Source organism: Sturnus vulgaris, chromosome 11 (genome assembly GCF_052056855.1).
Source record: "Sturnus vulgaris isolate bStuVul1 chromosome 11, bStuVul1.hap1, whole genome shotgun sequence".
NCBI lineage: Eukaryota > Metazoa > Chordata > Aves > Passeriformes > Sturnidae > Sturnus > Sturnus vulgaris.
Genome location: NC_142253.1, coordinates 10,317,584 through 10,329,918, shown reverse-complemented (window position 1 = coordinate 10,329,918; position 12,335 = coordinate 10,317,584).

Below are 12,335 nucleotides of genomic sequence, written 5' to 3'. Positions count from 1 at the left end.
CCTATAGGATCCTATAACAATGCCTATCAGAAATCCCAGAAATTTATTCAAAGCTCTGTTTTTCCTCATTCCTTGGCTCTCCACTTCTGTTCTCTGTCTGCAAGCTGCAGATCACATGAAGATTCCCCAGGCTTTTCATAACACAATCTTATATTCTGTATTTCCTTGACTGTACAATACAGCTGACTTTAGCAGAAATTGCCCCAAAATGTTGCAGACCATGAAATGTGAATTTTCCTTGTAAAGTGACTGTCTATTCAATCTCCTCACTTCTCACCAGATATCAAGGCAATACTTTCATCCTTCTTGTTTTCTGCTCCCCAAGTGCTCTCCAGATGCAGCTGATCGTTTCTTCTAATCTTCAGCCCACCAGGCAAATATCTATATACATTACACACATTCATACAAATATACACAGCTATAAGAATTAGCAAATAACTAAATAAACAAACAGGAAAACCTGTTACACACTACAACTGCTTCATGAATTTATAACATATGGTGGCAAAGCACTACAAAAACTGTAAACTACAAAGAGGGTTACACAGCCCATTCATTTATCATGTTACAATGAGTAATTTTTGCACCAGGCAGGAAAGAGAAAACCCACACCACTGGAGTGTGCATATGTATTTCTGAGGCTCACACTAGAGAGCCTTTTATAAAACACACACATGATTTGAATTCCAAAGCAAAAGCACTGAGAGGCAGTGCAAGAACTAATATTGTTATAATGGTGTATGCAGAGCTTAGGAAGAATGGGCACTAGCTGACCTCTTTTACTGATAAGCTGACCTCCTTTACTTCCAAACACTCTACATTTCTGTATAGCTTAGAGTCTGTCCATTTAGAAGTTGAGCTCCAGCCTACAGCTATAAAACTTCTCCTTGGTGTTGTCACAAAAATGGCAAGATGGTGCTCAAAGAAGAAACCATGTCTGGGTGCTCCTTCTGCTGATTCCAATCAAGTTTCACCCATTTTTGTCTCCTTTTACATGTCTAGGGGGTTATGCTGAACCACATTCCCAGCTGGGTCCTTGTGCTCATGGTCCAAGCTGTGTTTTATACTCAAATCCACATATTCTGTGCAGACAAAACAAGACCGGTGAAGTTAAGCTCTGCATTTCCCTAGAGGTTCTCTGAACACTGCAGTGTATCACAAAAAATCCCCTAGATTTTCCAGATAGCACAGAGCCCCATAATTCACATCTACCTGCTCCTGATCTGACATTTCATATTTTTCATTTCCAGCTGGCAAAAAGCTTTTATGAAACACATAACACATGCCACATGCTCTGTCCTGGAAATGGATTAGTTTTCCCAGTGGGGCCAGCAAATGATGTAGGCTGTGTCCCAGTTGTCATGTCCCAGTGCAAATGGTTAAGATCTTCTTTTTATCTCAGCAAATGCCCCATGGAAGCTTGAGCTGGGTTTGGGCCCTTGGGTCATTGCTAAGCAGTTTCTCTTTCATCCTTTTCAGCACCAGCAGACACAGCTTGAAACATGTATACAAGATGCGGCTTTACAGCATCCCTTATTCACTGGTACCTTGGAGACTCCAGTTCATTGAAAGTAATAAAGCCAGATCATCAAAAAGAATTCTTTTGAACAGGCTTTGGGCTCTGCTGTGCTACTTGGTTACGGATATTCATCTTCCTGGAAACTGTGCTGTTTGATACAGCACCAGCAGGAAAGCCTCAGCTGCCTCCCCAGTGCATTAACCCCTTGAGTGTTGAAATCACAGTCCTTGAATAGCAAAATAGTTATCACTTATAATTGCTTGAGGGGAGAAGCATATTTTATTCTCCCAGATGTACCAAGGGTGCAGACTGGGGTCAAAGGGTTTCCCTATCCTCATCCTGCTCCAGTGATGCAATGGGCTGTGCACAAAAGGGAAGAGGGAGCAAAAAGAAGCAGCCTCTGCTGGTTACAGCTACAGGCAGGCTGGAAGGTGACTCCTGTATCAAAGGGTGCCACAGCACTTAATCCAAACTGAAAACACAGATGTGCTGAAACGCAGGCATTCTGCTACTTGGGGCTTTAACTTTCTGTTAACCTTACATATCCTGTGATCCTGTGTGTCTTACAGAGCCCTGATGTCAAGGCTTTAACCCGAACCCCTTTGATTTGGCAGGGGGAGCGTTGCCACTTTTGTCAGAGTTGCCAGAGTTCTGGTGCTTTCTGATTGCATCCAAACCCTCCCTTCTTTCATCTTTCTCAGTGAGAAAGAACAGAAGGTCAACATTGGCACCATAAGCATAGATGCACAGCCCCTGAGTTTAATTTCTCTAAATGTGGAAAGAGCAAGGATGGTGCAGCCAGGCTAATTCTCTCTGAGTGGCTGGCAGACTTTACTGCAGATTATTTGCATCTGTGCTTGCAACTCCAGGAGGACCAAAGTCTGAACTGCTGCTCTGGTCCCTCTAGGCCTGTGTCTGCTCCTGCCCTGAGACCTCTTTGTTGAGCTCCATCTTCACCTGGGGCAGCAAACCCAGCTTGTTTGCAAAATTCCTTCAGTAGAACACGTGCTGGGTTCCAAGACTGTCCCTTAAAGTGCAGCTTGCCAGCTGCTGGGGAGGAGCTGCAGAAGAGACCATTCTATCCATTTGGCCTCGTTCTTATTTTCTTTTTCCAGACTCCACCACCGTTATGGTCAACACCAGGGATCAGGGTTAGATGGTTATCTGATACCCCTTGTGCTCTGCCTCTCACACTGCACTGGTGAAACTCCAGCACTGAAGATAAGTGAAGAGAGCTTCATTTCCTAATTTCCTCCTTATTTCATACACTTCCCTTGTCAGCCCTCAGGTCAGGAAAACATATGACTCCTTTTCACTAATGGCTTTCAAATAGATGCAAAAAAAAAAAAAAAAGAGGCCGTTTAAATGCCCCTTTTGAGCCTCCCTCTCATTTCCCTGCCTGAAGCTGAGCCACGTCTGCCCTGCTGCACTCCTGGCACCAGAGGGACTGTCTGAGGCTTCACATCCAGATCACACACCAGAGGCTGCATTCAGAGCATCCTTCTTTTCCCAGAACAGGCTCTGCCAGGGACAGTGTTGGAAGGAAAATGGCTGAAGTTTCAGATCAGCTGAGAATAAATCAATGCAGGAACCCCAGGAGGTCTTTTTTACACAATTGCTCAGCACTAGAAGAGCAAGTGGAGGAGCAGGAGAGTAGTAGCTGGAATTGATCACATCTGATTACTTATTAAAGTTTGTAAGGAAAGATGTTGGCGGAGAAAAACAACAGGAGCACCTTTTATGACTAAGTCTAGAAGGGGTTGGGGGGAAGGGTGAGGAAAATAGCTTAAAATGGACTCCTACAATGTTCTATTACATTATGACCTCTTATTTTTTTCTCTAGATTTCATCTCTAATTCATGTATTCTGGGACAAAGGTGAAACCAACACTTGTGACGGATCTGAGGAGAGTCAGGATGCAGACAATAATACATGCACAACTACTACATGAATAAATATTATAAAGAGGCCTTAACTGCATGTATGAGTTTGTTTCTGCACATCTCTGTATAGACAAGTGCCTATGAGGACATACAGTTCCCTCTCTGCATGTACGAGCATGTGTTTGTACATACACATAAATCTGACATTGGAAGATAAAGATCTTTTTTCCATGTGGCAAAAGCAGTGCATGTCATGCACAGGTCTGAACACAGCCCCCCCAAAAGAACTGGGTTTTACACAGAGAGCCTAAAGCAAGAGGGTCCTAAGCAGGACAGCTCCTAAGCTACTGCAGTGTTAGTTAAGAAAGCAACATCTCTTAATAAAACTTAAAATAAGCCCTACATCAAAAACAGTACAAAACAACTCTAAACCCTCAGGCTACTGCAGGATTATACTGTTGTGAAATACATTATCCAGGCTTTAAAGTCATCTTTGACTATCTGCCTGGGGTCATCCAGACTCCCAGCTACCTAATACAAATAAAAAGTTGAGCTTGCAGATGTTCCCAGGAAGGCAGTGCATTGAGGTCCAAGCTCTTCCTGCAGGGAGAAACCATTGGGATTATATTTTAATTTTTTGTTTTCTACAATAATGGCTCAGCAGAGAATAAGCTCTAGCACAACCTGCTGTTGGAGGGAGATCTACTGTGTTTGGTGGCAGGAAGAGAAAAAACTAAGAGTTACTGAACTCCTGTGAATGAGTCATTGCATCAGAGGTTTGGAAGCAGATAGGCTATTCCTCAGCAATAAAGAACTGAGACACAGTAATTTCCAATAGATGGATTTGCAGGTAGAATTTTCTATTTTATCCACAGCAGGTACACCAACTTCAGCTTCCAGCTGCTGTTTCTGGTTAGCCAGTCAAGCTTCTAATTGGATGTCCTGTTGGACATTATCTGTGGGACACACCAGGGTGGGAGCAGGGGGCCAGGCTGCTGCCTTGCCAACACAGCCGAGCCTGGCAACACCCTGCAGTGACATCCAGGCACACAGGGACTACGTGCAAAACCTCAGCCAATGCACCACAGAGCCCCCAGTGCACAAGGAGCTGCTTATCCCTCCATCCCAGGGTAGCAACAGACCCAGCCAGCCTTGCATGACCCTCCCATATTGGCCAGTCCATGCTGGTTTTACACAAGGGCACTCTGGACTGTCCATCCCCAGCCCAACCTCTTTTGGCATCTCCAGGGAAGATGAAGTGGTGTGAATTAGCTTGTCAGAAGCTTAACCAGAGGACAAACCAAACCAATGCTATCAGCACAGCTCAATCCAGCTTCACTTCAAGGGACAGCAAGAAGGGAAGTGTCCTGGGCAGCTCTGCAACACTTCTTTGCTTGACATGAGGGATTCTCAGACAAGAAGTGCACGTGTTGTGGACCTCAAACTCACAAGATGAAGGTGTTGAGCTGTCCCCAGCATCCAGACAGGATCTTCCAGGCAGCAAGAGGAAGTATGAGATGAAGAAAGGATATTTTTCTGTGAACAACAATGATAAGTGCAGAGTATTTTACTGTCCACTCCAATGACTGAAATGGCACTTTCTTTTTTCTGCTGATTGTAAAACTCATTTGGCCACTCCTTTCCCTGCTTACTAGCTGCTGCAATGGTGCATTTTGAAATTCTTACTGAGGAAAATTGGCACAACTTTTATTTTCTACGTAAGAACAGCAAAGGAGCTGTTCTCTAAAAGGAGCTCAAAGTCAAATTTCCATTAAAGCAAGGGCCAGCTTAGGATCAGAAAGGTGGCTCCACTCCTGTGCCAGTGCCAGAATGCCTTACCCAGTCAGTCCTGACAGGAGTTTCCCAGCAATCTCTCCTTGGCCTAGCATCACTACTAACCTAGACAGATTTCTGTAGTGTAGGAACTAAGGAGTGCAACTGCTTCTTAAGAAGTGATGAAGTCCCTGGCCATGTACAACATGTCACTGCTGTGCCTTACAGGGTACAGCTGTGAAAGTGCTTGCACTCAATTTATCCTTCTGCTGGAGATTTACAGGGGGAAAAGGCACAGTCTGTGCTTCCCAAGGAGCAGTGGGGGATGTCCTGTGAGCTGTGTGTTTCTGGAGCTGCAGACACTCGTGTCCCCATGCCTGTGCCTGAGTGTGCAGCTGGCCACTGCAGGGTCCCTGTGCTGTGACCCTGGGTTCAGTCTAACCAATGAGCCAGCTAATCACTTCATGTTAACATAAACAGAGGCAGTGGCAGTCAGAGAAGACATAAGAAATCAAACCTGAGGAATGGAAATAGGGGAAAAGCATTCATTAATTACCTTTTTCCACTCACTCTTTTAAAATGACATTTTCCCTGCTATTAGTTTACCGTATCTGTGGCACTGCCTTCCCTCCCCACAGCTGATTCCCTGAAGAGTAAAATTAAATTTAAGCTACTAAAGTTGGATCTTTCTGAAGTAAAAAGAATCTTTAAAAATGGATTTTTTTAAAGGTCATTTTGAACTTTATCTGAGCACACACGGAGACGCAGGCCATTCAGCTAAATAATGCCACCTGAACACCTCCTGTCACCACTGCTAGAATAAGAACATCATTTATGTGATGGAGAAAGTGGAAGGCTTTCTGCTCATTCCTTTTATTCCTCTTCTAATTTTTGGAGATTTTAATGCTGTTCATTTTTATAGATGGTTTTTCACTTTCCACTTTCTTTAACAACCCATATGAAAGTCATAAATTTACACTGAAGTAAGACATCCTGATTTTGACCCAAAACAAGACAGACTGCACTTCCTGCTCTCATGGGATCAAGCTGCATTCTCTGGGGCTCCATCTGCTCCTCACCCTTAGCATGTCCTGCCACACTGGGTGGTGTCAGAGTAGTCCATCCTTCTTGATATCTTTCCCTCTTCCAGAAATCCATCTTTATAAATTTAATAAATATAACCCATTACTATGTTACTAAGATCATGCTTTACTTCAAGCACCAGAACAATCTTGAGCTTCTTTTGTGAGTTTATGCTTCACTGTGAATTGGTACAGCCTGTGGCACCAAAGCCCTGCTCCAGAGGGAGCTCAGGGATGTACAGTATTTATCCCAGCAGTATCTGCCAGAGAAACCTTCATCACTGACCAGAGGATTCAGAAAAAATTAACATTATCTTCAACCTAGTCTTGACAGCAAAGGCTGGCATGGGGAGATGGCTTTGCTCTGCCAGACTCCAGTCTGAACAAACACCGACTCTTTAAAGCATGGATTTCATTTCCACACGTTAGATCCACCTCCCTACTGTCAGCTGGAGGTAAGGGGGGCTGCACACAGCTTGCTGTGTGATGAGCCCTGCAGCACTGCTCTGAAAACACTGCATGTTATTTACTGTACCCAGTTCTCTCCAATCATGACTCAAACGAGGCCATATTTATTGAAGAGACACTTAAAAATGTCCCTTGGCAGGCTTTGTGTGAATGGGGACTTCCCTTAAATGGAATTTCAGCACTCCACCTCTTCCTGCAGTGGCATCCATGTCCCACTTCACAGCTGCCTGGTCTCTTTGAACAGGTTTCCCTTTAACAACGTTCAAATATTTAATTTGCCAAGTGCTGTGGGAATCCCAAAGGTTTGGAAGAACTATCTATTATAAATGACAAAACATGACATTATTATAGGTAGCCTGCCTACTTGATGTCATCTGTGTTCTATGCTGCTCCTTTAATGAGGCTGTCTTTCAAATCCTGAACAGAACAGAAAAAGATTCTGATGCCAGTACTTCCCAGGTACTCTAAAAATTAAAACAGCCAAGTCCTTACAATATAAATTTGCTTTCTAAACCCTAAAACCCTCATGTTCAGAGGAATTGCTTTTAATATTCTGTTATTTAGTTGTACAGGCATTCAGGAGGAGGCTGCTCTCAGCCACCCAGTGCAATCCAATAAGTGTTCCCCTGAAACCTAACCACACAGTGCCCTCTGCTGCAGTTTTCTCCGACATATTAAAAGAACGAAAAAAAAGAATGAAACAAGAATTAAAAAAAAAAAAAACAAACCAGCCATGCTTTGCAGCCTATCCTCTGGCTCAAATTGAGATAAGCAGATGGTTTGTTAGCACTTATCAATGACTCAGTAACATCCGAAGTACTACATAAAACACTTTAGCCAGAGAAAAGTCAAAATAACAAAATGAATTCCATACAAGGGACAGTGAAAGCAATTGAAAATTCAGGCAGGGAATGCAGCAGTGCTAGCAGCTCCCTGCCTTAGCCTGGCTGGCCCTCCTTTCCAAGCAGAACTCTAAACCCAGCTAAATAACTAGCTCCTATATTTTCATTGCTTTGTTCTTCCCACCACCCCCAACCCCATCCATCCATCTTCATCCTCTGAACACTCTCAAGAGTTGTGTGGACAAGCCAAGGACATGAAGATGCAAGACCAAAGCCCATGGTGCCTTCACAGTCCTGATGCTGGGTAACCTGCACCCTCCCAGGGGAGAAGGATGGGCTGGAAATAAGCCATTTCTGTCACCTTACTCTTCATTTTGACAACAATGCTAGCAGCCGACATTCTAAGGAACACGGATCTTTGTGGAATACCACAGAAAAGAAGGACAAACACAAAATAGCCTTGGGAAACTCAAGGCCAACAAGGTACTTCAGCAATTCTTACTTTGAGCTACTATCACTTCGGGCTCAGTTAATTAAAATCAATAACTGCATTTGTCTTGGTTTGGAGCTTAGGCCTTCACTGAACAGCACTAAGGCTTTCGTTCACAGATTCACCAATTATAAAGTCAATATTTTTAAATTAGCTAGACATACTGTGAATATTGTCTTGGCAATGTAAGGCACCTCTGAACACAGGGATTCATGGAACGCACAGGCATTAGGATTTTAAAGCAGCACCTTGCTAGTGCTGTGGATGAAGAACAAAACCATTTCAGATACTCCATATGATTGTTCAGACTCTGTCACAGACCCAAACACCAGTGTTTGGGAACATTTCATTCTGGTTTCTGGGTTAACTTGGTAGAAAAAAAGGGTACACCTGCAAACTGCATCAAGAGATAACAAGATGAAAATCTCTAAAGACCTGAGGGTTTTTGCCACCAAAGCCTACAAAAATCAATTGGCTCTAAAACTGTACTATTAAGAAATGTTGATTTTGTTGCACAGTTGGCCTGATACTCAAGACTGTCAGACCCATGTTTCCACACTATTGTTTGTACAAGGAGTTTAAAAGCTGATAAAGTTTCTGTCCCTATCACTCTCCTTAGCAAAGTACAAAACTTGAGAGATTTTTAAAATCATGAGATTTGACAGCAGTGCCTGAGATGTGCTGCTGTTCAGCAAGGTCAAGAATTCTATTTGAGAACAAATACATGTTTATTTGAAGCTTCCCTGAAATTTAAGCTTCATCCATCTCTGAACCTTTAGAAAACACCAGTCTGTTAAGTCTTCTCCTTTCCAGGTATCTTCTCCTGTGCTTCCTGCACCTTCCTGGGTCCCAGCCAGGCCTGGAAGCACCAAACAACCACAAGGAAGATTGTTCCTTGAGATCACCACCCAGGAGCAGAAAAATATTGTGAGCTGCTTGGGCGGGCCTGTTTTTATTGAAGGAGCCACCTCACTGAGCAGATATGAAACCTTGAATGGAGCCAGAAATTCAGCTTATCAGCACCAGTTACTATGAAAATCAACTAATTTCACTGAAGCAGCAAAAATCCTAAAAGGCTGGCTTCTTTTGACACATGGAGTCAGCAACATTATTCTGATCAGCAGGGAGCAGTGCACGTGTGAACCGAAATGCACAAAGGACAGAGTTCTCAACTCTAAAGATTCAAAGATGTCCAGCCTGCTTGTCCACAGAATGGAAGACAAAACTGTGGGGGAGATTACAAACTGTGTGGGAATCTACATACAGAGAAAGATCTCTCTTACATAGCTACCCCAAGGGTGAAAAGCTGAGAGAATCTCTGTTCAGCACAATATTTAATTATCTAAAAGAAAAAGCATGTAAATAGACTTTAAGAGACACACTTGATAATAAATCTATGACAAAAGGCAGTGTAGAAATCTGTGCTTTTGAATTTATTATCTGACCTTCCTGCTGAGCACTCCCATGCAGATGCAGGATAAAATAAATTGCACTAGCTAAAGAAACTGTAGGAAACATTTGAATAGTCCCTGTTCTGAAATATTAACTTGTGATAGTTTTGACCATCTCTGTCTCAAGAGAATGGCACAGTTGACAGATGAAGACACTAGGAATTTCACTGGAAGAGAGGACTGCAAAAGGAAGTAGACCAGGCAAGACCCTTGCATTGGAAGTGCAAGAGTTGTCTTGCTAAAACTTACTAGAATTAAAAAACCCAAACCACAAAACAACCTTCATTAAAACACTTTTCTGGGAAATGTGCAGCATATGACTACTTAAAGGAACTGGTTTTGCTTAGAAATACAGCCAAGTTCCCATATTTCTGAAGGATTAAGGACTTTTTTCATCCTTTATGTCTGCATTTCTTTTCTTTTCCTTTCTCCTTTAAAAAGCCTTCATAAGAATCCCAGAAAGTAAAGGTGACTTCAGTGCATGGCAGATGGACACCATGATGTTCATTAAAGCAGATAAATAAAGGGCTTATCCTGTAAAGCAGCTGAGCACCAGCACTTTTTCTGTCAGCTGTAGAAAAGCTTTGGGCTTGCAGCACTTAACACAACTGAATTGTGGTGGCCATTATTCCACAGCCTGAGTCTCTCTCACCTCTTAATGCTTCAACTGGGCAAAAGTAGACCCTGGTCTGCACAAATCCTTGGAGCCTCCTCACTGCTTTCCCTTGCACTGCAGCCACCTGAGGAGGAAAGCCTGGCACTCTCTAAAGTATTATTTATTGTAAAATAAAATCTTGTTGATGATGGAAAATCATCAGCAAACTCTGTGCCCTATGCCTTTAGGTGGACACATTTCTCTGAGCCTAAGTGTTGGCAACCTAATTAAGGCACGTTCAGGAAATCTCATGCTCACCTCAGAACTTCATAATAATAATACTATATGAAAAAACTAAAACACTGTTCAAGGGATATTAACCATACATTTTAGACTGAGAGTATGACAGGTAAGATTAGATGAGACACATTCAGCAGACCACCAGAGCCAAATTTTGAAACAGAGAACTACCAACATCACGTTTTCAGCAAAGCAGATACACAGCCATATCTCACTTGCAGGCACAAACTAGCAGATGGTTTGCAAAACCAGGAAAGTGAACTTGAAGCACCCATTCTGTTTTTTACAACTTCACAAGCATGAGTTTTGCATGGAAAAATTACACGTGTACATCATTAGCAGATGCAGGTCCTAACTCTACCACTTTGATTATTTCCTTTTAACTGCCTTGTTTCTGATGCCTTTTTAAAAGGAGTGAAACAGCTTCTCACTATTTATTCATGATCTCGAAGAAAAATTATTCCTGGTGGGTCTTGAGCTCCCCCCATTGACTTCTCCCTAGCTGCTAACATCCAGGCCTCATTCCAACACTCTGCCACTGTCCAGACAAGCATTTCTGGGTGGGATGTTGAATTTTTACAGCAATGAAGATGTGATTGTCCTCTGCTGTGTGTATGCTTGCTGCATTTTAGTTGTACCACTGCTAGCTAACAGAAGTTATTGCTCGGCCTGGCCCTTCCTGGAGAGTGCTGCTACTCAGCTGAAGAACTTATTTTCCTCTTTCTTCCCCCTTGCTCCCTGGCCAGAGTCTTGTGTGACCAGAGACACCTTCCTTATCTCAGTCTGGAGCCCAGGGTTCTTACACGCTCTGGACTATGTTCACCATCAGCACTCCAACGAGCTCATTTAATGGTGCCAGGATTTCTGAATGTGCCACAAGTCTTTTGATATCATTTGCCATGAACACTAATCCATAAAGTCTGAGCTTCAGGCCATCCACATGTCACCCAAAAGGCTGACAAACGAATCAGGGTGTCAACAGCCTCCAGCATAGCTCAGGCTCCACTGACTCTCCACTGTTGGTGTTGACAAAGGGCGTAGCCATGCTCGTGGCTAAGGACTTTGGCTGTCTCCTGGCTTGTGACCAATTTCTACAGTAATCCAAAGAGAGACACTTGTTATTTTTTTTCTGAATAAATAATCAGCATATCTTTTCTTTCTTCTACCCAGGAAATATTTATGGCTTTGGGAAGATCTGGAGCTCCTTCTCCAAAACAGAAAATACAGGTCTAAAATGCAGCACCCTTATTCGTCTCCTGAAGCAGATAGGTGAAGTTCCCAGAAGACACTGAAGGCACTGGAATAATGTGAGAAAGACAAAGGCTATATTTTAGGCCTTTTGTCACTTTCTTGGTCTTTAAGGTACATTCTCTACACTTTCTTATCTGTGTTATGCATTCTGGATAAATAAAAGAGGGAGGGCACAATCTTAGAGGATACCACTGCATAGAGAGATCCTTGATGGAATATATAGATGAACACAGGTCATGCTTTTCCTTTTCCTGTCTTGTAACATGAGGCTGTGTCAGAGAATAAAGGGAATGGCTGGAAGGACCTCTGATTATTCTTCGCTATTAAATTGACTGCCTTCAGCAATCAAGGCTCATGGCTATCTGACTGTACACGAGGAATGAGAGCAAGCCCAGGTGAGAAATTAATTTGGTTTTAGATGAAAGAATGGCTAAAGATTTTCATAGTTATGTTTAACACACTTCCCTGGTTCTTTTCTATGAGCCATTTGCTCTTTCCTCCAGTATCTTCTTGCAAACAACTTCATTTAGAAATGCTTCCAGCATCTGCTGTCTGCATGGACTTGTCTTTTGGAGCATTTCCTTTATGGCAGGGATTGTCTTACTCTATGTTTTCAGAATAGTGTGTAGCTTTACTCTTTCAAATATGAGATCAGACCTTTATAATGCCAAAAACCCTCTA